The sequence below is a fragment of the Mus pahari genome, chromosome 2, assembly GCF_900095145.1.
Source record: "Mus pahari chromosome 2, PAHARI_EIJ_v1.1, whole genome shotgun sequence".
NCBI classification, from domain to species: Eukaryota; Metazoa; Chordata; class Mammalia; order Rodentia; family Muridae; genus Mus; species Mus pahari.
The window spans coordinates 158,545,976-158,569,357 of NC_034591.1; the positions used below are offsets into that span (position 1 = coordinate 158,545,976).

The window sequence follows — 23,382 nt, forward strand, 5'->3', positions numbered from 1 at the left end:
AGAGAGAGAGAGAGAGAGAGAGAGAGAGAGAGAGAGAGAGAGATCTTCCATAAGGAACTGGCTCGCCATACCATTATCTTTCCAATCTGTTCTTTGAGTTATTCTCCATTGTTATTGTTCAATCTCACTGAAGACTGACAAACTTCATGGCTTTGCTCAAACAAAACTCTACCTGCCTCTAGATTCCATATTTGCTTTCTCCCTCATTAACTCCCCAAGTGCTTGATTTTAATTTCCCTGTGGATATGTTGCACGTCTTGTGAATTATTATTATTGTAACTTCCAGAGTAAAATGAAGATGATTTTCTTAATTGATGTAAGAGCTGGGTGTTCTACAAAGGCAGTTCACAGTTCACAGTTCTACAGTTCTACAGAGCAGTTCAAACTTGACTCTTATCCCCTCTCACATGTTACCAGCTGTGTACAATTTTTTTCTTGCCATCTCATCATTGAACTGCTTGTTTATTCTTGTTAAATATTCAGGTTTTATTTGTATGGTTTGATGTATAAACCATATTATCAATAGAACATGGTGCACTTTACTTCATTCTCCAATAATTAATGATATGATTGATGAATATATAACCAGTAGTATCAAAACTCATTATATAAATGTGTTTTGAGAAGCATCTTTACTGATATATATTGGATATAGTGTTTAAAATAATTCTTTTTTTATATACCATATCTTTCAAAACATTGTATCCAAGAGACCTAACAATTGAGAGATGCCTGGTAAAGACATCTTTATTGATGGCTCCTCCCTCCCAACCTTCCTTCCCATCCCTCCCTCCCTCCCTCCCTCCCTCCCTCCTCATTCCTCCCTCCCTCCCTACTCCTCCCCCTCCTTTTCTCCCCCTACTCAGTACAATACTATTCACTTTGCATCTTATAATCTAAATATAGCATATTAGACGCACTCAAGCATCTATGATAACATATTTCCAGTAAGTTGAAATACACTTAGATGCATAGTGGAACTTTACCTACTCTCTCACATTTCATTATTTCTCAATTTTGTTTCTGAGTTTATAATATTCTTCAGCTTTCTCATCCAATTGAGGGTTACCTGCTGAAGTCTATCTAATCAAGGACTTAATCAAATCATTGACGTTATTTCAGAGGTTATATTTGTAGAGATGTATTAAATATAATTAAGTTTTTAATATTCCTTTTAGAGTCTAGATGGACATATGAATTATACAGTCAGCAACAATGCAGCATTTGTTGGAATGGTCCCCTCATACATATCCTGGTTCCCTCACACACCCTGGTCCTGTGACAAACACCCTGGTCTCCCCACACACACCCTGATCCCATCACACACACCCTAGTCCTGTCTTACACACCCTGGTCCCATCACACATACCCTGCTCCCATCACACACACCCTGGTCCTGTGACAAACACCCTGGTCTTCTCACACACACACTGCTCCCATCACACATACCCTGGTCCTGTCTTATACACCCTGGTCCTGAGACACACACTCTGATCCCATCACACACACCCTGGTCCTGTGACAAACACCCTGGTCCTGTCATATACATTCTGTGCCCACTTGGATCAGAACCCTCTCCCTGCCCTTCATTGACCACTGAGTAGCTTTTCAATCAATGAATTTTTGATGCTATAAACTTAATTTAAGCGCTATAGTCTGTGAGCTTTAGTTTATGCCTTATTTCACTTGCATAATGATTAGGAGATAGGTTCACATTCCCTGTGTCTCACTCGACTATTCTTTTAGATGTCCACTACATGTTGTCTTTTTGCTTTTGGGAGATATGAGAATTCATCTACCCATTTGATGAAGATCTGGGTCTTTAAATTTGGAGAGATTGTGCTTAAACTGTTGTGATTGCTCATGTACAACTTTTCTTATGGAAATTTAATTTTAATTTTTAAGTTGGATAGGATTGCTGATTATGAGTGTAAATTTTTAAACATACAAACAAATACTGTCAAAATGTTTTCTTAAATCAACATGCTATTTGAATTCCCACAAACAATATTCTCAGGAAGTCAGGTTATGTGCAATCTTTCTCTCTGGAGTAAGGCCCACCCTACCAAGGTTAGCAAGGTCTACATGTTCTCCGATGCCCGCATTCGGGGTCAAGTCATTCCTCTTTCACTGCAAAAGATGACTGTATTTTTAATGCACTTGTCTGTCATCCTTATATCATCTTTGGTTGAAAGTCTGTTCATTTCTTTCAAACATTTTAATTTAGTTACATCTCATTTTATTCTTGAGTTTGGGGAGATCTTGGTATATATTTTTTTATAACTTTTCTCAGTTATGTGTGTTTTTTTTTTTTTAAAAAAATGTTTTCCTGTCAGTCTGTGGCTTGCTTTTTCATCTTGTTTGCAGTTTAAAAAGAAACAATTTTAAAACTGGTGAAAGCAAATTCATTATCTCCTCTTTCCTTTGCCGAGGGCTACTTTTGATCATCTTGACCTAACACAAGGTCACCAAAATAATCCTGTTTGTTTTCTGGTTAACTTATGGTTTCATTTCATACATACATACATACATACATACATACATACATGTATACATACGTGTGTGTGTGTACATATGTATATGTTTAGGGTCTGATGCTGTAGTCTAGGAGTAGGGCCTTAGGCAGCTATGTGATGGTGGTCCCTTGAGGGGACACTAGGACTCTGGCAACTTGCTTCTCCCTTCCTGTGACCATGCAGTGAGCAGTCTTTCTCAGAGTGTGTTCACATAAGGCAAGCACCTTATGCTTGGTGGCCCAGTGAACTTGGATTGAAGATCCATGAACTCCATGGACCTTTCCTTCCTAAGGTCGGTCTCTGAGGCCTGCCACCAAGCCAAAGCTGGCTGACAGTGATATCAGCTTCCCCCTCTTCATGTCTTCTTCGAACCTGCTCATCCATAACTTCCTTCCATTGTAATGATACAAGTCTTCCATGTCTTTTGACTCATTTTAAAAATTATCTCATGCTTTGAAGAAGTTTTAAATACCTTTTTATACAATTCAAATTTTGCCTGTCTCTAACAGGGGAAATATATTCTGTATGTTTACCTTGTAAACTGGATCCCTTCTATACTCTGTAGGTAGTATTAACTAGTTTTAAAAAATAGATTTGTCAGGGTTTCCCACATACACAGCATCATTTGTGAATGAACACATTGTGATTACAACCTCTGTATTGGAGTGTCTGTTAGCTTTCATTGACTTCTTACAGTGAAAGAAGTAGCTACAGAACAAAAATTAATACAATGTTTACAAGGGAAATGTACAATATTCAATATCAAAACATTACACGTTCTTTATGGAAATAATTTATACACTTGAGAAAGATTCCCTTTATCCTTATTTCGTGCATGGGGGTTTACGGTAACGGGGTGTCAAATTCTGTCGGAGTCTTTCTCTGGATTCATTAAGGTAATTTTTCTGTGGTACACTATTTGTTACAAATAATCATTTCCTTAATCTGGTAAATCTCTTTGTTTATTAATTAATTTGCATTACCATTTAACTATGAATAGTTTCTCATTTTAATTGCAGCTCCTCCTCTGGACAATGGATTAGGTAAATCTCTGTTGAATTTCCAAATAAATTGGTATTATATTTTGTCCAGGAAACATACTTCAAAATAATTTCATACATTGAGTTTACCAAGATTTTTAATGACCCAGACCATAATCTTATTTTTAAATTTGTTTATAAAAGAATAATCATTCTGCAATGGGTCAGTTTATTGCTCTGTCAATGTAAGCAGGAATAAAGAGGAATGTCATATCTTCCAAGATAACACATATTCCAACTTTGTGACACCAGTGATAGAGAACAGTATTGAAATATCCAACCATAATTGTAAATTTGTTATTTTAATCCTTTTAATTATATCACATTACACCCATTCATAGGTGTACAGATGCTGAGAATTATTTTATGTCTTTTGATGATGTAACCATGCTGTCCTTATGAAATGTCTTGATATTTGATTCTTTGTTTTGAGATTCATTTGATTTTAAGAAAGCAGTCTGCAGTTTCTTTCCCTTAATGTTTGTGTGGTCTAACTTTTCGTGGTCTTTCCCTTTATGTGACCTGAATGTTCATAAATTAAGTTGTTTACTGAAACAACAAATTGCTAGGAGGTTAACCTTGCCTTTAAAAAAAGACAAAACAACAATAAAACAAAACAATGGTCTAATCTAAGAGTTATATTGTGCCACATGTGTTTTGACTTCACTTCAGTCCGTGTTTCTTTAATCATACGTTGTAGTAATCTTGGGATTTAAATTAGAGATATCTTCCTTAGATATACCTTCCTTCATGAAGAAAGCTTTTCACAGACAGTGTTAAAGGTGAGCCTCTAAAATAGTATTATTGGATTAAAAAAAAATTTGCAAAGGCCAAGAGTGGTAGAGTATATTTGTAATTCCAGTAACCCTGAGGCAGTAGGATTGCATAGTCTACATTGCTAGTTCTGAATCAAGTCTGCCTGCTACACAAGGACACTCTGTTTCAATCAAAATTGAGTAGGAAAAAAAAAAAAGGACAGGAAGGAAGGAGGAATGGAGAAGGAGGAAGGAAGGGGAAGGGAGGGAAGAGGGCAGAAATGAAGGAAGGAAGGAAGGAAGGAAGGAAGGAAGGAAGGAAGGAAGGAAGGAAGGAAGGAGGAAGGGAGGAGGGAGAGAGAGAGGGAGGGCAAAAAGGAGGGAGGAAGTTTGCCTTACTTTCCCTGGCCCACAGAGAAATATTTGTTTTGAAGTCTGATGTGAGAGAAACATTGCATATAATTTCTAGAAAATCTGATTATTAGCCTTCATGTGTTTCTGTTTATGCTTTCCCTTGCTGTGGATGCACTGATGTGCCTTTCATGTCCCATCTTCCATTGTTATAGGATGCTGTAGAGGAGCCCTGTAGACTCAGGTGGACTCTGGACCTCAAGGGTGGAGCCCTTCAGATGCTCCAATAGCTCCCACTGAAGATCAAGCAGTGTTGCTGCTTTAAGGACTCACTGGGATTGATCTCCGTGTGTGTGTGTGTGTGTGTGTGTGTGTGTGTGTGTGTGTGTGNGAGAGAGAGAGAGAGAGAGAGAGAGAGAGCACACAGGAGAAGGCCATCCTTCCTGTTAGTATGCAGAGCTCTAGTTACTGTGCTGGACGCTATCTTGAAGATTTTCTTCCATATGCTCACTTTGAGATTTTTTTTTCTTTTTAACTCTGGTAAGAGCAGAAATGTATTGCAAAGCATTTTAATATGGAAACTTAACTGTTCGTTAACTCGGAGCCTAGGCACACCCTTACCTTCCAACTACCTCGGTGACAAACCTGGAAACTGGGGTACAGCGTTAAGGGACACAGAAGCCAAGCACACTGTCCTGGCAAAAAGTACTCAGAGAAAGAACAGCTGCCTAAGGTGGTGGGCTCTGGCACTCCCAAAGTTGAAGCGTAACAGAGAAGGTGAGGGGAGACATGCTTGCCGCTTTATGAAGCATAGAGCACGCTAATCACTTCAGTAATCGTGTAGAGATGGTTCAGAGCCACAGAAGTTATTCAAGGAAAATAAGAAAGCTGGAAACAATTACCTAGACACCAGAGAGCAGTCAGGGTGGGTTTTCACTCCACCGTGGCTAGTTGTGAAACACTCAATTTTTTTATTGTGTTGATGGCTAATAACTGTTCCAGAATCCTCCAATGAAAGCACAGACCATTACCCTAGTCTCAGAACTCATGGAGACATTACAAGTTTTAAAGAAATTCAAAAGCGAAATTTCCCTGAGCTATTTGGACTTATTTCATCTGTCATTTTGGAGTGAGCAAACAGATTCTCAAGACACGTCAAGGAAGCAGAGGGTTCCTCTACAGCTTCTGAGTTATGGGTCTTAATCACGGCGATTATGGTTTTATTCCATATAGATCTCACTTTGCAAGCACTTCTGAGAAGAATCTGATCATTGCCAGCACGTGCCACCCCACGTGGCACAGCAACCACATCTTCATGTCTCAGAGCATCTAGTATAACCGTCGTCCAGTATAATCTAGCATAACATACTGCCCAGGAGCAGTTAAAAAAATAGAAATCTGGGCTGTGGGGGTATCCTGAAACCTTCCCCACTTGTAAATGAAAAGCAACTTTCATTGAAGTTGCAGCTAATCATTTTTAGAATTTAATTTTTTGTATGTGTGTATGTATACGTGCATGCTAATGTATGTGCATATGTGTGTGCATGAAAGATAGGAAGGAGAAGAAGAGAAAGAGAGAAAACAAGGTCAACCTTTTCCCCAGATGCTCATCTTTTCTTCTTGAGACATGGTCTCTCTCTGGCCTAGACTTGCGGTTCAGCAAAGCAGGCCAGCATGAACCCCAGGCTCTTTAGCTAAAGTAAAGCCTCTTTAGCTTTTTCCAGTCTGGGACTCCAAGGGAACAACGTCATGCTTTTGGGGGACCAAACTTGGGTCTGTTCACTTGAAACATTTTTAATAACTCAGCTATCACCCAGAGAGAGCTGTGATCGTAAATTAATATTCTCTGTCTCCAAAACACCTTCAAAACGTAGTCGGATGAAGATAAGTCATTTATTCGAGAACTCAATAAATGTGTGGATGGCTTAAAGTTATTGTTTCTCAGGTTGGCAGAGATGGACAGTCTTCAGAATGATTGAGTCTTTTTGCCTCTCCTTACTGTTTGTTTCTAAGTCCTTCCCAGCCAAGCCCTTCCACCCAGACATTTGAAGAGAAATCATACTCCACAGTAGACACTCGAGTCTCTCTGGCAAGGATGGATTTGGACCAACAGGAAACCCACTCCTCAACATCTTGCCATTTGTCTGGCTCCCCCGCCAGTTGCCACCCCTCATGAGGAGACTGAAGAAGAGAACTCAACAGTGTTCAAATTTCTCCCACTTCGCCTCTCATTCCATGTGTGGTCTAGTTCTCCATTACCACTGACCCCTTAAACACAAACCTCTAAGTATCACTCAGATTTTAAGACTTCTAGAAGACAAGTCATTAGGCACTATTTAAAACAACTACTGAGCATTTTAGTAGGAAAAAAAAAAAAAGCCCAGTTTAACAAAATATAGGTAATTGGGAGGGGATGAAAAAAGATTTATATACCTTAAAATATGACATAATCATTTTTGTTCTAGTTAAATTATTAAGGTAGACGCCAAGAGGTTAAATATTTTAAAATTTATCTTTTATAAACAAATATGAATTTAGACAGAGTTCATGCCTAAGAATATATGTCACCCTGGGAGAATCTCAGAAGACTTACCCCTACCCCAAATTTACCACCAAAAAAGGTCAAATCCATTTTGAATCATACTCATCAAAGTTGGGGTTTTAATTGAGTGGTTGTAGTTTCTAATTATATTTGGATGTGAACCAAATGAAGATATTTGTTCATTAAAACCAGAGAAACCATATTTTACTTTGACTGAAAACAACACTTAAATATTATCTCCCGCTGATATCAATGGGAATCCTGAACAGAGTTCAAGTACAGTCTTTGGCCCTGGCATTAATCCGAAATCTCTTGAAATGAGAAATGATAAGAAAAAAAAAATTACTACAAGATTTCAGAGAGAATATTACCCAAACAGTAACATCCCAGGTTCAACCTGCATAAATTAAAACCCATTGGTGGCTGAGACTAATTCTCAAGAGACATAAAATGCTGAATGTGGATGTGCCTGTGTGTGTGTGTGTGTGTGTGTGTGCAAAACCATGCACATTCATGCTGCATATGGAGCCCTCAGACAGACAGAACGGCCCGAGTTTAAATGTAAAAGCATTCACTCATCTTTACTAGTCTGCCTGAGAAGGGCCACAAAGACTGTAGGCTTTAAGATTTCTCAAAGAAACCAAAGACTTTCTTCTTTATCATCCACAATGGTCTGCGGGTAACCACACGTTCATTTGAATTCCGGAAAGACTGATCTTGTAAAGAGAACAAGATGGGCCCATATTAAAACTTTTAATGACTTTAGTAAAAAAAGGTGGAACTTTGCAGCCAGCTGGCTCCGCACGAAAGCCAGGCAGCTCAGCATGAACTTAAAGCTATCTTAACATAAGGAGTGAGTGCCAATAATTAGCATATGTAGTGCGAACAGGTTTGCTGGCACAAGCAAGTGAAAAACTCCAAGGTAAAGCTATTATTAGGGAGTAATTAGCTCTGTGAAGTAAATGAGTGGAACAATAGCTGCCAGCACCGACAATATGGCTAACATCTGACTATGTGGAAGATAACATTGTGAAGTATTGCTCCCTGAGCTAGAATCTGTTAATAACCATATGTTAGTGTAATTAATGCAGAGTCTTTCTGACCTGTTGTCACATAAGAACAATACATTCTTGGAAACATTCAAACAGGCAGTCCCACACTCCGGGTAAGAAATAATTGTGAAAGTTGCTTACAAACAACTCTTTCTTTCCTTTTTTTTTTAAAGGAAAATTTCAGTGAGTAAAAATCTGAAGCACAGAGAATGGGGTGCTGTGAGGGTGGCTTCCCCTGACACCCCAGGCACAGAGAAGCCCAACACCGCAGCACCTCTACAAGATGGCTGAAAGTCAGGGTGCACACAAAATAATTCCAAATTCCCAACAGGAAATCTGGGAACTATGAACCAGAAGCTTTCCGGTGTCTGGTGTCTGTGTGTCTGTCTCTCTCTGCCTCTGTCTCTCTGTCTCTCTCTCTGCTTCTTTCTGTCTCTCTCTCTCCCTCCCCTCCTCTATTCTTCACTTCTTCCCTCCCTCTCTCCTTCACTCTTTACCTTCCTCCATTATTTAATTGCAAATTACATCTAAATCATTTATTGTTTCAATACTATCAAGCACCTTTGCCCACAGCCCTAAACTCCTCACCCACCCTTCCACTGTCTGTGGCTATTTACAGTAGACCCTGCACAGCAGTATCAGTTGGTGTTGGGTTTATTATTTATTTGGTCATTCATTCATTTATTTATATATTTGGAAAAAAATGTCCAAATAAAATACATGTCCAAATGGTCTGGTGACCCAGGGAAGGAGACTGTTTTATGAAATGACTACAGGTAGCTTTGAAGGACATCAGGATGATCACGACAGACAGAAAGAACTATAAGGTTTTGTTGCTAAACATTTGAATTGCGTAGACCTGCTTTTGCTTCCAGCTGGTGTCTTCTACTCCCTCTCAAACCTCCTCATCATCTTCTAATACTTTTGTAGCTATGTAAAGGTTCTACCATGATAAAAGTGCATTCTTGACTTACTTCACAATATGGCTTGTGCACAATATGGTGTGTGTGTGTGTGTGTGTGTGTGTGTGTGTGTGTGTGCGTGCGTCTGTGCTTCATTAATGCCTATTTTATGTGGCCACACCACTGACAGCCATGGCTCTCTTTGACTTGAACTTAAGACAGAAGGAATTGGAAATCGCCATTAGAAAGTGCAAAATTTGCAAGAATCAATTCGTTTCCCTTACTCTATCAATTACATATAAATGTTTCCCTGAGAATTAAGGAAGTCATTTGTGTAGAGTCATGGCCCTGAGGCACTAAAAGAGCTGTGTCCCGCTGAGTGTTCCTTTCTATTAGTTTGTCTGATTCTACAAATAATGCAGAGAAGATAATTTATAATGACACCTGGGAAAGTTACCAGCGGAAACACATTTATTCAGACGACCGGAGTCTCAGGCCCATGGTCCTCTGTGATAGTAATGAAATGATAAACTAATTCAGGCCTGCATATTGAGCTCCTCAGTACGCACATACACACACACATGCAGGAGCGCACACACATACGTGCAGGAGCACACACACACACACACACACACACACAGCTCTACGTCATGTTTACATTCTAGTCTTGTCCTAGAAGAATATAGAAGACATCCTTAGAGAGCGTTAGAAATGCAAACAAGAATTATTGGTGATATATACTTCATCATAGAAATTCAGAAAAATAGGATGGTGGGTTAGGTATGGATGATTTCTTGTAATAGTATCTGGTTTTATATTTGTACACAAATATAAAAGATATGTTGCTAGAATATTTTTGGATCTGGACTAAATTAAATTAATCAAATATTCTATCCTATGCAGATGCACACTAGGTAGGAACGGGCTGATCAGCCAGCATTAGACACGCTGGAAGAATGAAATGTGCACAGTCGCATGGTCCTGCACAAAGTGTGATCTTGTTCAAATCCAGACAGTATTAAAAATCTTGCTACTAAAAAAGAAAGGAAGCGATTTCGTGGAGACTTCTTAGTAACTTTTGTGCCCTTTGCAGAGGACTAGGCGTCTTTGGGAACTTTTAATACTTCACAGGCTAAACTGGCCAAGAGAAAGATTGCTGTCTGAATTCCCAGCCATTCCTCCTCCTGCTAAACATCTGTTTAAGGGCTGTGTGATCTACCTGTCAGCACCAGCGATCCACGAAGCGTTTGAACCTCTTGTCACAAGCCTCTGTGCTGGTTTGATCACAGGCTACATGCACACTAATCACACGCTTTATCTTTGTAATGTCAAAAGGGATACACACGTGCACACACACACACACACACACACACACACACACAGCTGGGCTGTCTTCACAACATGACTGTAATTAATCTTTCTGAGTGGGAACCTGCCTGGTTTGAAAAGGAGAGATCTGATGGGCTGCTGCTCTTTTTCTGTAAAGGCCTTATTTTCCTACCAGGCATCTTTATACTTGGGTGGTGCCCTTTACAAATCACCTTAATGGTGGCTCGGTGACAGCGAAACAACCTTCAAGATCGCCTCATGAATGAACCTGTTGGTAACTTTAACTAAGAAAGGAAACCAATAAAAGAGAGTCCTACAGGGGCTCCTTTAAATGATTCTCTTTTTACCTGCACTCGGGAAGAAAGGAGCCAGAAAGCAAAGCGGCTCCTTTTCATGGCCCTGGTAAGCTCCCCTCTCCACTAATAATCTCACCGTTACTTCCCACTTGCTCAGCTGCACAGAGATATATCAAGAGCTACGGGAGCTTGGAGAGAGGGAACATTTAATGTCCCTCACATGCTCGCTCCCTCTTTCAGCTGTTTAAAGTAATGCTTTATGCAACGCGCCTTTACCGCTGTTTCCTTTTTATGGCTTTAAGTGAGATTAATGCCATGGTCCAAATGGATTGGAATGACACTGATGTTCAAAACGCAACGGGCCACTCCTGGGGGACGTAATCCCTTGTGTGACTGTTTAAAAACAATTTGGAATATAATAAACAAAAGGAAAAGAGGGCTTGGGGAACAGCATGAGTTGGCCTTAAAAGTAGGAAAAAGGAGAGCTTGCACTTGCCTGATGGTCCTCCCCCAGCTGCTGCTGTTCACTGGAGAAACCCAGATTCTACTGAATCCGAAGAACATATTATTAAAGCACGCACAAACCCGAGAGACACTTGGTCAATGGTTCGATAGTGTCCGTTTTGACAATTCTGATAAATTTATCCATGGGAGTACGTGGTTGTAATCTAAGCACTCAGATAGCACTAGTGAGAAATAAGTTTGAGATGAGTCTGGTCTATACAGTGAGTTCAAGGTCAGCCAGGTCTATATAGCAAGACTTTTTCCTCAATAAAATAGTATAATGATAATACTGTCTGGAAAAGTCTTAAAGATTTGGGCAACCTATTGCCCAATTGATCAAAATGGAAACTCATTAAATGTATGATCTCATATAGTTGGTGATAAAATAAACATTAATCAGGAAAAACCCCTTAAACTATGGAGGAACAAAATATAGCTCACTTTATGATATTCTTAGCTTGATGAAAATTGAAAATGCAGAGTGACAAATTATCCTGAATATTTTATACTAAAGAAAAATGCAGTTGCTCAAAATAGCAGAAAGCTTCCATTTAATAAACTTCACATAAACAGAACTAAAAATGATATTTTAGAGTACACTATTGAGAGGTGTCTAATTTAAAACTCCAGCTTTTAAAGATTACTTTTATTTTTATGTGTGTGTGCAAGTGTCCAGAGGGGCAGGAAGAGGGAGGCACATGCTTCTGGGACTGCAGCTATGGGCAGCTGGGAGTCTCCCGACGTGGGAGCTAGGAACCAAATCCTAGTTCTCTGCAAGAATAGTATGTGCTGTCAACTGCTCAGCCATCTCTCCAGCTCCGAATTTAAAATGTTAACAAATTAACAGCGGAGCTACTTCACATTAAATAAAAAGGACTATATCAGAACTTCAGGTCACCATGCGCAGCGATTTCCGTTTTGATATGTGCTAGCCATGGCCTACAGTGAGTGAGACACAGAATATTCCAGTAACTCTGTATCTATACCATTCAGATGATATGCCTGCAAATTATACCTCAGATCAATAGCCATGTGTAAAACACGCATATTAATAACCACGATGATTAGATAAATAAAACCAAGTTAAGTTTTCTTCTACTGAATTATGACCTTAGTCATTTACACCCCGCCTCCCTCGGCCCTGTGAGGAAGCCTACTCACTGTCCCGAGAGCTACTGCTGAGTAGCAGATTTATCTTGTTTCTAGGCAGGCGCTTTAGCTCATGATTTCTTGTGTGTGGGTGAAAAGGGAGGGGAGCAGGGAGGAAGAGTGAGGAAGAGGGGGATGGAAGGGAACTACTACAGTCAACAGTTCAGCTTATACTGCAGAGAGGAGTGGCTGTAAGACCTGAATGTGGATATGATGTAGGAATGGAAAAGATCGGGGCTATAGGCTGGTGGGTTGGCTCAGTGGGTAGTGAGCGGCGCTTGCGGCTCAGACGGATGATCTGAGAGTTACTCCCATACACTGTGTGGTAGAATGGAACACTGATTCCCGGCAGCCTCTAGCTGATCACATCTGTACAGTGACAAGCTCCCCCAACACACATACAAGTCAATAAACTAAAAAACTGTATAGGGTTCGAAGAAGGTGAAACGAATGTACCCATAATGCTACTGAAAATGGGTACAAGGCAGGAGCCACTGTGGGCTGGGAGCCCGGCGCTGAAGTCATTTGTCATTTTCACACCGCAGACTCTCTAGATTAGGGCGTTCTCAGAAAAGCTGCAGTTCCTGCTCGCGACTGTGTGAGGCCAACTACTGGAGTGAGTAGGACACAGAGGCCACTGCAGAGACCTGTGGGCTCCTCACACTGACCGAACCCAAGAACCACTCCCCACAGAGCTGAAGGGTAGAGCTAAGCAAATGGCCATGGGTACTACCAGAGAACATCTAAGCATGTAAGTGCCTGCCAAGGGGTTAAACAAGAAAATTAGAAACCTACTTAAAGGGCCATATCCCTGTGGCACTGATGTCCTAACAGGTACCTGAAGGAAAGCCACAATCTATGGGGCCGTGTAGACTCTGCTCTAGATGGAGTACCCAGAGTGCAGATACTCAGAAGGCAGGGCATGGGTTATCAAGCCACTGAATAAACGGGCTTCCTAATGGGATGTGTTCTTCCTGAGGGCTTGCAGGGTGTGGGCAGCTCTACAGTTATGCATGGGGCTGTGTCTGCATGGTCTATATAAGGTATGTGACTCACTCAGGATGGGAACTGCTATACCTGGTAGAGTCGACACAAGCTATGCATTGGGACTCTGCATGGAATGCTGGTGTGGGGAAGCACATGAGTTCTGGAAGTTGTACCACAGCAGAGTCTTAGCTATGCTGTTATCAGCATTGAGCACTTTTCTCAAAGAGTGACTTTGTGTGTGTGTGTGTGTGTGTGTGTGTGTGTGTGTGTGTGTNTGTGTGTGTGTGTGTGTGTGTGAGAGAGAGAGAGAGAGTCAGAGACAGAGAGACAGAGAGACAGAGAGACAGAGAGACAGAGAAACAGAGAAACAGAGAAACAGAGAAACAGAGAAACAGAGAAACAGAGGAGGGGATCAGAGAAAGTTACAGTGGTTGTAAGCCCTTCCAGGTAGATGATCAGAACTGAACTTTGACCTCAAGCAAAAAATGTTCTTAATGCTGAGCCATCTTTCCACCCCAAACACTAATGATTTTATTATTTTTTTCTTTTTCTGAGATATTGTCTCATTATTTAACCTTGGCTGGCCTCAAACTCTTTATATAGACGAGGCTGGCTTATAATTCACAGAGTGACTTTCTCTGCCTCCCAAGGGCTGGACTAAAGGTGTACAGTATCATGCCTAATCCTACTTAAAACAAAAATTCAGTCTCGTCCAGTACAACATGACGCTGAAATGAATGCTATAACATATTTCTTTTCTAGTGGAGGGTTTATCTTCCTGAGAAGAGTAACTTGTGTGATGACTAAAGTCTATTATGAAGAAAATACCTACTTTATTATGGGCTGTATTATATGCACTCACATATATACATGGAGAAGAGGAGGAAGGTCTCTGTTAGATTAATCTAGAAGCCCAGTGCATGCCAGGAAATTTTGCTCATCGTGTTTTCAGTCTTTATGTGGTATTTAAAATCACTTGAATATACAGCCAGTAGGTCAGGATGTGTAGAGACAGAAAATGAGGAAAGTGGACACTTCTCTCTTCCTTCAGTTATGAATGCAAATGTCTCTTGAGAGCAAGGATTACTCTGTGTTCAAGGAGGCTCTTCCTTTCACTGCTTTGCCCGTCATCGTTACTTGGATGTCCCCGGTGGTGGTGTATCACTTTAAGAGAGATCCATAACCCATGGAAGTCTTATTATTTTCCAACTTGAAAGAAAATGAAAATGAGAACCCGCATTATACAGGATGCTGGAGAGTCTTCATTTCTTATGTTTCAAACACGGTGCAATCACGAAATATTTCCATACTTATCCTATGCTTTGTTTTGGGTATAATTTTACCAAAACTTTAAAATATATAGCAAGAACAGCATGTGTCTATATGCAGGGAACATAACTATGTGTGAATATGTATATCCAAAGGTAGGTGCTAAATCAACAGTACAGTGTATCTGATGTTTGGTCTTTGAAACAGTATATTCTTTTAATTTTAAAACATTAAGAGATCTAGGCCTGTCCTGGCAGGTGCATGCCTTTAATCCAGTAACTTCAGAGGCAGGGGGAGTTCTCTGAGTTCAAGGCCAGTCTGGTCTATATGGAATGTTAGAGGTCTCAAAAAAAAAAAAAAAACCCATCAAAATAAAACCCAAAATTGAACCAAACCAAAACAACAAATGAAAAATAGCTTCCTGCTCTGTTCTCAGCAGTTCAACACACTGCATGGAAACTTATGCTCGGGCTTAATATAGATTATACAGCCTGCAACAGAACACGTATTATATGTAAACACAACTAAATAGAAAATTCTTAACCGAAATATCCTGAAGTGTACGTATTTGGGAACTAGCACTGGACAGAATTTAAATGTTATGTTGGTAACTATCCCCACCATAAACAATGAAGCCAAGCTCTAATCAGTTATGGAGACATAACCTCATGTATCGCAGGCTAGTCTTGAAATTGTTTGTAGCCCGAGTTACCCTTGAATTCCTAAGCTTCACAAGTACCGAGGTTGTAAGTGTGGTCACCTGTCCACATGTCCTTTTCAGATGTCATGTTATGAACTACCATGTTTGAAGAAACATCTATTATCTGGGTATTCACTTCACAAGAAACCCACAGCTAAAATAGAGTGTTCGAAACTTAGAAACAAGAGGTGAGGGAAGCCGGGGCCACAGGCTCAGTGGCTGTGCACCCTCTGCTTGCTGAGGCTCAAGTGTGTAGTCTCTCAGTGCACCGGCCACAGGGACTGGCCATGACAGGGCAGTGCCACCCCACCAGAAGCACGGTTAGCACGTCAAAATACAACCAGTCGAGATTATTTGTTTAAAATTTTGAGTGAATTCCTCAAATATTTCGGCATTTTATTTAGACGTAGCCCAAAGTGATAACAACTCTCTATCCAGATGGTCAGGAGTCTAATATACGATGAGAAGGATATCAGGGACGGTGTAAAACTGGTACATAGTATTTGTTAATGATAAAGCAATCTGTACTGATTTCATCAGCCAAATTGACATGACCCCTGGGCTCTATGAGAATAGCAAGGCCCACTTGGGGCAAGACAGAAATCAGTCTCATGCTAAGACTTTTACCTAGAATGTACTGAAGAAGAAACTAGAGTTACAGGAAGTAACATCCCAAGCGAAGCTAAGAGACTACGTCCCTCAGCAACAGCCACCCTGCCTCTCTGAATCCCACCTCCCTTGAAGAATGAGGTATGGAAAAACAGCTAAAGGAAACAGATCTGTAACTCTATCTCTGCTCATTCTTCTAGTGTCAGAACTCTCTCTAGGGAGCAGGATACATTACTCTCAAGACAACTGCAGTTCAGTGTACAATAGATTCTAATAGCTGCTTCAGACTGAGTACTGGACCTAGTGTGTGTATATATATATATATATATATATATATACAGGCTGAGACTGACATTCCTGGTGGAATACAAATCCTTACTGATGTTTTCATAAGAGAACACATAAGGATGTCCCAGACACACAAACCAAAGGAGGATGAGCATAAAGAGAGACTCAATTACAGTGATATGTTTGCTAGGCAAGAATCTCAAGGGTTGTTGGGAAGCCCCCAGGAAGTGCTGAGAGTCAAGGCTCTGATTCTGTTAGAAGATACCGAATAACCTACCCTGACCACACTTGACCCAGAACCCACCCTAACCATACCTACCTAGAACCAAAAGGAACTAAATCTCCATGGCTGTAGCCTACCTAGGCTGCCGAAGTCATAAGCGATGGAAGGTACATGGAGAAGGTTAACACCACTGTTGGGACAGTTACCCCATCAGCACACTGCAGTCAAGGAGGGGTGTTCAGAGAACCCACGCTATGCTGGAAGTTCTGGGGTTACTCGGAACACTGGTACTTACAACTCCCCAAAAGCCCAATGCTGCTGAATTACCCCATTCTCTGTGTTTCATGCTTGACTAAAGAATATAGGAAGGTTACTACACTTGTGTATGCACATGTGCATGCGTGTGTGTGTGTGTGTGTGTGTATACAGTATCTTGGAACAGTTTTCCTTGTTTCCTTGTTTGTGGAACGTGAGTATTTGGAAAATGATAATATATAAATTTAATAGTGTTCTTCATTTAAATCCTGGTGACTCTGTTCAGGTGTTCCCTGCTTTATGTGTGTCTTTTTGTCTGTATACTGATCTCTGGATTCTTCAACAGAATAAAGGTACAGCAAGAAACTATCAAATGCTTCTCTCACAAATCTGTGGAATAATTTTCATAACTAATGTTAGAAACATTTAAAGCAATCCATTTTAGTTTAAAGTAATATTCCATTATTATGTACATATGCCTTGTTTGGGTTCATATATTTAGACATCAAATAAAAATAGTGAGAAGCCATGTATATTTAAAGAGAGATATTTTTCAAAAGAAAAAAATCATTGGTGACTTTGGAAATATGCCACTTGATTTCCAAATCATGTTATTATTAAAAAATTGTATAATTAAATATTAAGAATAGTTTATCAAGACCTATGAATACAGAAATTATACCAGTACAAAAATCTATATTAATTTTTTTTTTTTTTTTTTTTTTTTGGTTTTTTGAGACAGGGTCTCTCTGTATAGCCCTGGCTGTCCTGGAACTCACTTTGTAGACCAGGCTGGGCTCGAACTCAGAAATCCACCTGCCTCTGCCTCCCAAGTGCTGGGATTAAAGACGTGTACCACCACATCCGGCCTATATTAATTTTATGCAAAATTAATACACAGAACCGAGCATAGGGTCACATACCTCCAATACCAACAGTTGAGATATCAGTTCACGTTTGTTCTCTGACACATAGAAAGTCTGAGGTTATCCTGGACCACATGAGACCCTGTCTCAAGAAACCACTTAGGTAAATATGTATCACAAACCTACCCTACCCATACCTGATCCAGAACCGCCCTACCATCCAGGATCATAGAGTGCTATTTCATTGAATTGTTTAAAATTGATAATTGTCCTTTCAGGAGGCATAAGATTTTTTTTGTCTTAACCAAATTGTACCCTATGATGGATACTCACATACCATACCACACCACACCACACACACACACACACACACACACACACACACACACACCACTCACTAAAACGTTTATTTTATTTGCATAGGTGTTTTGCCACACAAGTGTCTGTGCACCACATGCATGCAGTACTCACAGCAGCCAGAAGAGGACGTCTGATCCTCTGTAGTTACAGCTATGGACCATTGTGAGTCTCAGTGTGGATGCTGAGAATTGAACTTGAATCCTCTGGAAGAGCAGCCAGGGCTCTTGTCCTTCGTGTCACCTCTCTAAATCCTACAAATACTTTCTTCTGCAGCTTTTGTGTTGCTCACCTCCGTTTTGGTGAAACAGGGTTTCACACAGCACACAGGAGCTCAGGCTGGTCTGAGCTCACTATGTAGCTCAGGCTGGCCTTGAATATGTGGCCAACCTATGCCTCGGTTTCTAAATATTGCAATAATAGGCACAAGGCATGATGCCCAACTATTCTTTTCTTTGCCACAGTATCTTCATTTGGCACACACAGACAATACCAAGCACAGTGGAAGACCACAGCAGCTGGCCCCTGTTTTAATTTCATATTATATGACCGATAAGTAACATTTAAAGGTCAGAGAGAAGCGATGCTCTCTCCTCTGCTCCGCAGAGCCTGTTATTACTCCAAGCACCTTAACTTTTATGAGCAATCACAACATCAGTCCTTCTGAACTAAACGCCGTGATGCCAGGTTATTGGACACAGCTGGGGGGCAAGATGCCAGTTGGGGTGAGATAATCAGCTCCATGCATATGCTCTTTCTGCAGGGTGAATTCCACGCAGATGTGTCAGTGGCGGAGCATGAGGCATCTCTGAACGGAGCCCCCATGTCATTTCTCAAAAGACGCACTCAGCCCGGAAGAATAGAAAGATGAGTTGCTCCACACGTGAGGGCTGTTTCGCTTTCTATCATCCAGTGGTGATTACCTCCAGGAACACAGCTCATAAAATGTAGGCTTAGCTTAAATACCTACTGGAATCGGACAAAATCTTCATAAACCAAAATGGATGGAAAGCATTCTTGTAGAGGGCTTTAGTGTTTCTTGTAAAGCATACTGAATTTCAAAGTCAGAGGGAACATTTAAGTTGCAGAGAGAATAGAAAATGGGAGGAAAACAAAGTTTTGGCAAATCTTGCTTTACCTCAACGCAGCTCAAGTGGGGTTGGGATGTTTAAGGCTGGCCGATGCCTAGATTCAGTTCAGCCAATGGTAAAGTTAATTCTGAGAGAGCAAAAAAGACATCAAAAGAGAACAGTGCATATTACTAATCAAGAGAGAGGAAAAGGAGTAGGTTAGGGTGAGTGAGGTTAGAATCCTACTGTACTGATGTGGCATTTGACCTCGGTCTCTCCTGTCCTTCTATCCATCAAGGACAGATACTTAGGTTCCTAACTACAGCCCTCTCAGGGCACAGCCTCCCTTACTATCATGTTTATGAAATCCATCTCAGGGTCACATGCAGGAATAGTTATATCAAAGCAGGTGTGCATGTTCGCATGTAAGACCATAACAGAAACGCCTTGGTAAGGCAGCACCCATGGACACCAGCAGAATATCAAACAAATGGTGTGGGGTGACATCCCTCTGACATTTAGTATGGCTTCACACCGCTGCCATGGAATAAAACGTAAAGGTGGTCCAGGCAGAGAAAAGGGACCAGTAACAATGAATAAGGTCAGAGTTCTCGCTGAGGTGAATTCCTGCTCCTCCTTCAAGGGAACGGTGCTACAGACAAAAGAGAAATGTACCAACATCCCTGTTATCCAAAGGGTTCATGGCCAAGTGGGGAGGGGCTGCTGACCAGATAAGGTGTCCTTAGTCATTTTAGCAGGGAGGTTAGACTATCTGGTTTGTGATCTCCTGGGTTACTATTCAATAAAATGATTCATATTTCTTAAATGTTAAATGTTCTTAAACAGTTCATTAAACTGTTTTCAGATTAGAGAATGTAAAAGACTAAATAATCATAAAATACTTAACATCAAAATACTAAATAGTTAAGTATTCCAGAAAAGAATTACTAAAAAGAATAAAATCACAAATGTGTGTGTGCATGAACTGGTGTCTCAGTGGGTAGACACCTGCTGTTATGAGCATTCAAGCCCCAGTCCCACAGGCTAGAAGGAGGATTGACTCCAGAGAGATGTCTCCCCTTAGTGATACACGCGTTGTGTCATATGCATCTCTCCGAAAAAAATGTGAAAAACGATTCTAAACACAATTTTAAAAATACATGTATAGGGGAAAGATTTAAAAAGAAAATAATCACAATATCTGAGGATGTTTCCACTTCTCAGTGCTTCTAGAAAAATGCTATTTAGAGGAAGAAAATGAGGCTGTAATTATTTTGGTATGTACACGGCTCCAGCATTCTAAAGTATTCTCGGTGAAATTAAATTCAAAAACTTAGGAACTACTTCAAAAAGGCATTTGGGCTTTGTCCTGAAGTTGTAGCGCCCCAAGATGAGCTCTCAACTTCTTTAGTCAGTTTTTCCATCCAGAAGAGACTGGTCTACAGACACAGCTGGCTCCACTGGGCTAGCTGGTCTACAAAGAGCCTCTAGGGATTCTGCAGGCTCAGCCTCCCATCTCCTCAGAGGAGCACCAGGAATGGGGATGTCTACATGTTAGTGTTTGGCTTTTATGTGGGTGGGGGGAAATCAGTGTCAGGTCCTAACCACCATGCTGTGAACAGTTCACTCGCTGAGCTGTCTCTGAGCTCATTAAATGACAGTAGCTTTTGCAAAACTAAGGTGTCCTTAACAGTTTAAATCTGTGCTTTGAGAGTCCCTGTTCCCTGGCCTGCTCTTCAGAAAGGTTTTCTTGTTGCATACAATAAGCACTAGGGGGTATGCATTTGGGGTAAGAGAGGCTACCAAGGGCAGGCCAAAAAATGATGTGAGATCTTAGGAGATTGGGTAAAAGAGGATAGGTTAAGTAATGATGGCCACATATGTGTAATTTAAGATCCTGGTTATCATGCATTTAAGAGCAGCCCCTTTTGAATCACACAGACCCTCGGTTATTCATTGTCTCTGGAAAGGCCTGGTTTTCCTGTTTTCATATAGTAATGAGGTACCTGACACAGCACAAAGAGAGGACACACTATAAAAGGAGAAGAAACTGAGAGACAGGACAGAAGCATCAGATTCCCTAATTGGGGAGGCTGGAAAGTGGAGGATTGACGAAGGGGAAAGTAAACTCAATTACAACATGGGGAACTCTTCATTTTCCCTAGACAAAACAATTTTGATGTTGTCTGTGCTGTTTGGGCACAGAGGAGAAATGATGGAGGCTTCTACATTCAACCCCAGAGCTAAGTTCCTCACCCCAATGTGTTTTGAATTTCAATTTTATAAAATTAGCCAAGAATTAAAGAGGTCCTTTAAAATGGATTTTTCTTTGAAAGAGCCCTAGCTGTTTATCAACAGAACATCTTTCTTGGTGAAACACATTAGAGATGGCTTCCATACTTGGATGTCACTTCTTCATCTTGTTAGCAGAATGCTCCATCGACATCATGTCAATTATTTGATCAGAATCAAAAAGAGGCACTGTTAAAAAAAACTGTATCTACCATCATGCAGACCAAGCAGTAGGCTACAGGATAGGACAAGATTTTTTTTTTTTTCCAACTACACATTCAATAAAGGGCTAATATCAAAATCATACGAAGAAATTTTAAGGAGGACATCAAGAAAAAAAAACAAATAAAAAGAGGGACAATCTAAATAAAAGATTCTAAAAAGAGGAAATGGCTCTTTTTTTTTTTTTTTTTTAAAAAACAAATGGCTCAGAGGCATTTAAATAAAATTTCAACACCCCTACTCATCAGGGGAATGCAAATCAAACTGCTTTGAGATTTCATCTTTTTCATGTCAGAAAGTCTAAGATCAATAAAACAAAGGGCGGTTCATACTGGTGAGGATATGGAATAAGGGGAGCATGCATCCACTGCTGGTGGGACTGCAAACTTGTACAGTCTCTAGGGAATTCCTCAGAAAGACAGGAATTGATGTACCTCAGGTTGGGTATATACCAAAAGTACTTCATCCTATTAGAGACTCTTGGACAAACATGTTCATGTTTGTTCTATTCGCAATAGCAAAAAACCAGAAGCAACCTAGTTCATCAACAAATGAATAAAGAAACTGTGGTACATTTGTTCAGTGGAATATTATTGAGCCTTTTTTTAAAAGTAAAATCATAAAATTTGGGATTCATGTGTGTGTGTGTGTGTGTGTGTGTGTGTGTGTGTGTGTGTGCATCTATACAGGGCTGGTGCTTTTCATATTCTGATTTATTTGGGTATTATTTATTTTATTGTATTTTGTTTAATTGTCATTCCTCAGACACCTGTTTGTTTCCTAACCAGAGACAGGAGGGGGAGGGCTGGGCAGGAGAAGAGGTGGGGAGGAAAGGAATGGGTGGGGGAAGGTAGAAAGCTGTAATCTGAATATATTCTATTAAAATCTATCCTCATAAAAAGAAAAAAATAATCTTGTCTAAAAAAGGGAAGTAACAATTGTCACTGATCCATGAAATGCATATGTTAAGAGCTGAATGTACATTTTCTAATGAAAACTGCTGATAATTATTACTGAGTCAGAATTTAAGATTTCCTGATTGTTGTATAAAAGATGTCATTTACAATTTTAAGTGAACATTAAGATACTGTCCCAATTTATTAGTAGAGTTAGTATTTGTGCTAAATTACAGTTAAACTGAATTTAATTTATTCGGCTGTGTGAACTGGCTGTCCATTTCGTGTCCATAAATACCTGTGCCCTTATTGAATTTGATATACTTATGTGCAACAATGAAGTGACTCCTAGAGCCGGACCATCTGTCCAGTTTACAGCTCGGGCCAGGGCTCTCAGCTCTGGACCACAATTTCATCTACAAAAGGAAAGTCGAACAAGTTTTTTTCTGAATTCTACTTTTATCTTACTTATATAATCAATCAAAAAGGTTGGCTCAGCACTATTTACCACGCTGGCTCCTGCTGAGTGCAGTGTCTTGCCACAGAACCATGGCCCACACAGCACTTCCTTCATCTAGAAGCTACTGCAGCAGGCAGAAGGATCTCTGAAGTCCAGGCCAGCCTGGGCTAGAGGGAGGCCCAGGATAGCCAGGGCTACATGGACAAAACTGTGTCAAAAAAAAAAAAAAAGAAAGAGAGAGAGAGAAAGAGAGAGAGAGAGAGAGACAGAGAGAGACACAGAGACACAGAGACACAGAGAGAGAGAGACAGAGAGAGAGGAAGAAGAAGGAGGAGGAGGAGGAGGAGGAGGAGGAGGGAAAGAGAGAGAGTGAAAGAGAGAGGAAAGAGAGAAAGAGAGAGAGAGAGAGAGAGAGAGAGACAGAGACACACAGAGAGAGAGACAGAGAGAGA

The 23,382-nt window shown here is 40.4% G+C and overlaps 1 protein-coding gene across 17 annotated transcripts in view; it reads right to left on the reverse strand.

Annotated features, from left to right (window-relative positions):
- The window catches only part of Sox5 (SRY-box transcription factor 5), a 943,592-nt gene that overhangs the window by 150,230 nt on the left and 769,980 nt on the right, over positions 1-23,382 (reverse strand). The window contains exon 1 of one of the 17 annotated variants that reach the window (XM_029534578.1): positions 17,691-17,704. The exons of the other annotated variants lie outside the window; for them this stretch is intronic. The gene's annotated coding sequence lies outside the window, so the exon portion shown is untranslated. Of the gene's footprint in view, positions 1-17,690; positions 17,705-23,382 lie in introns of those variants that run through there. 17 annotated transcript variants of the gene reach the window in all.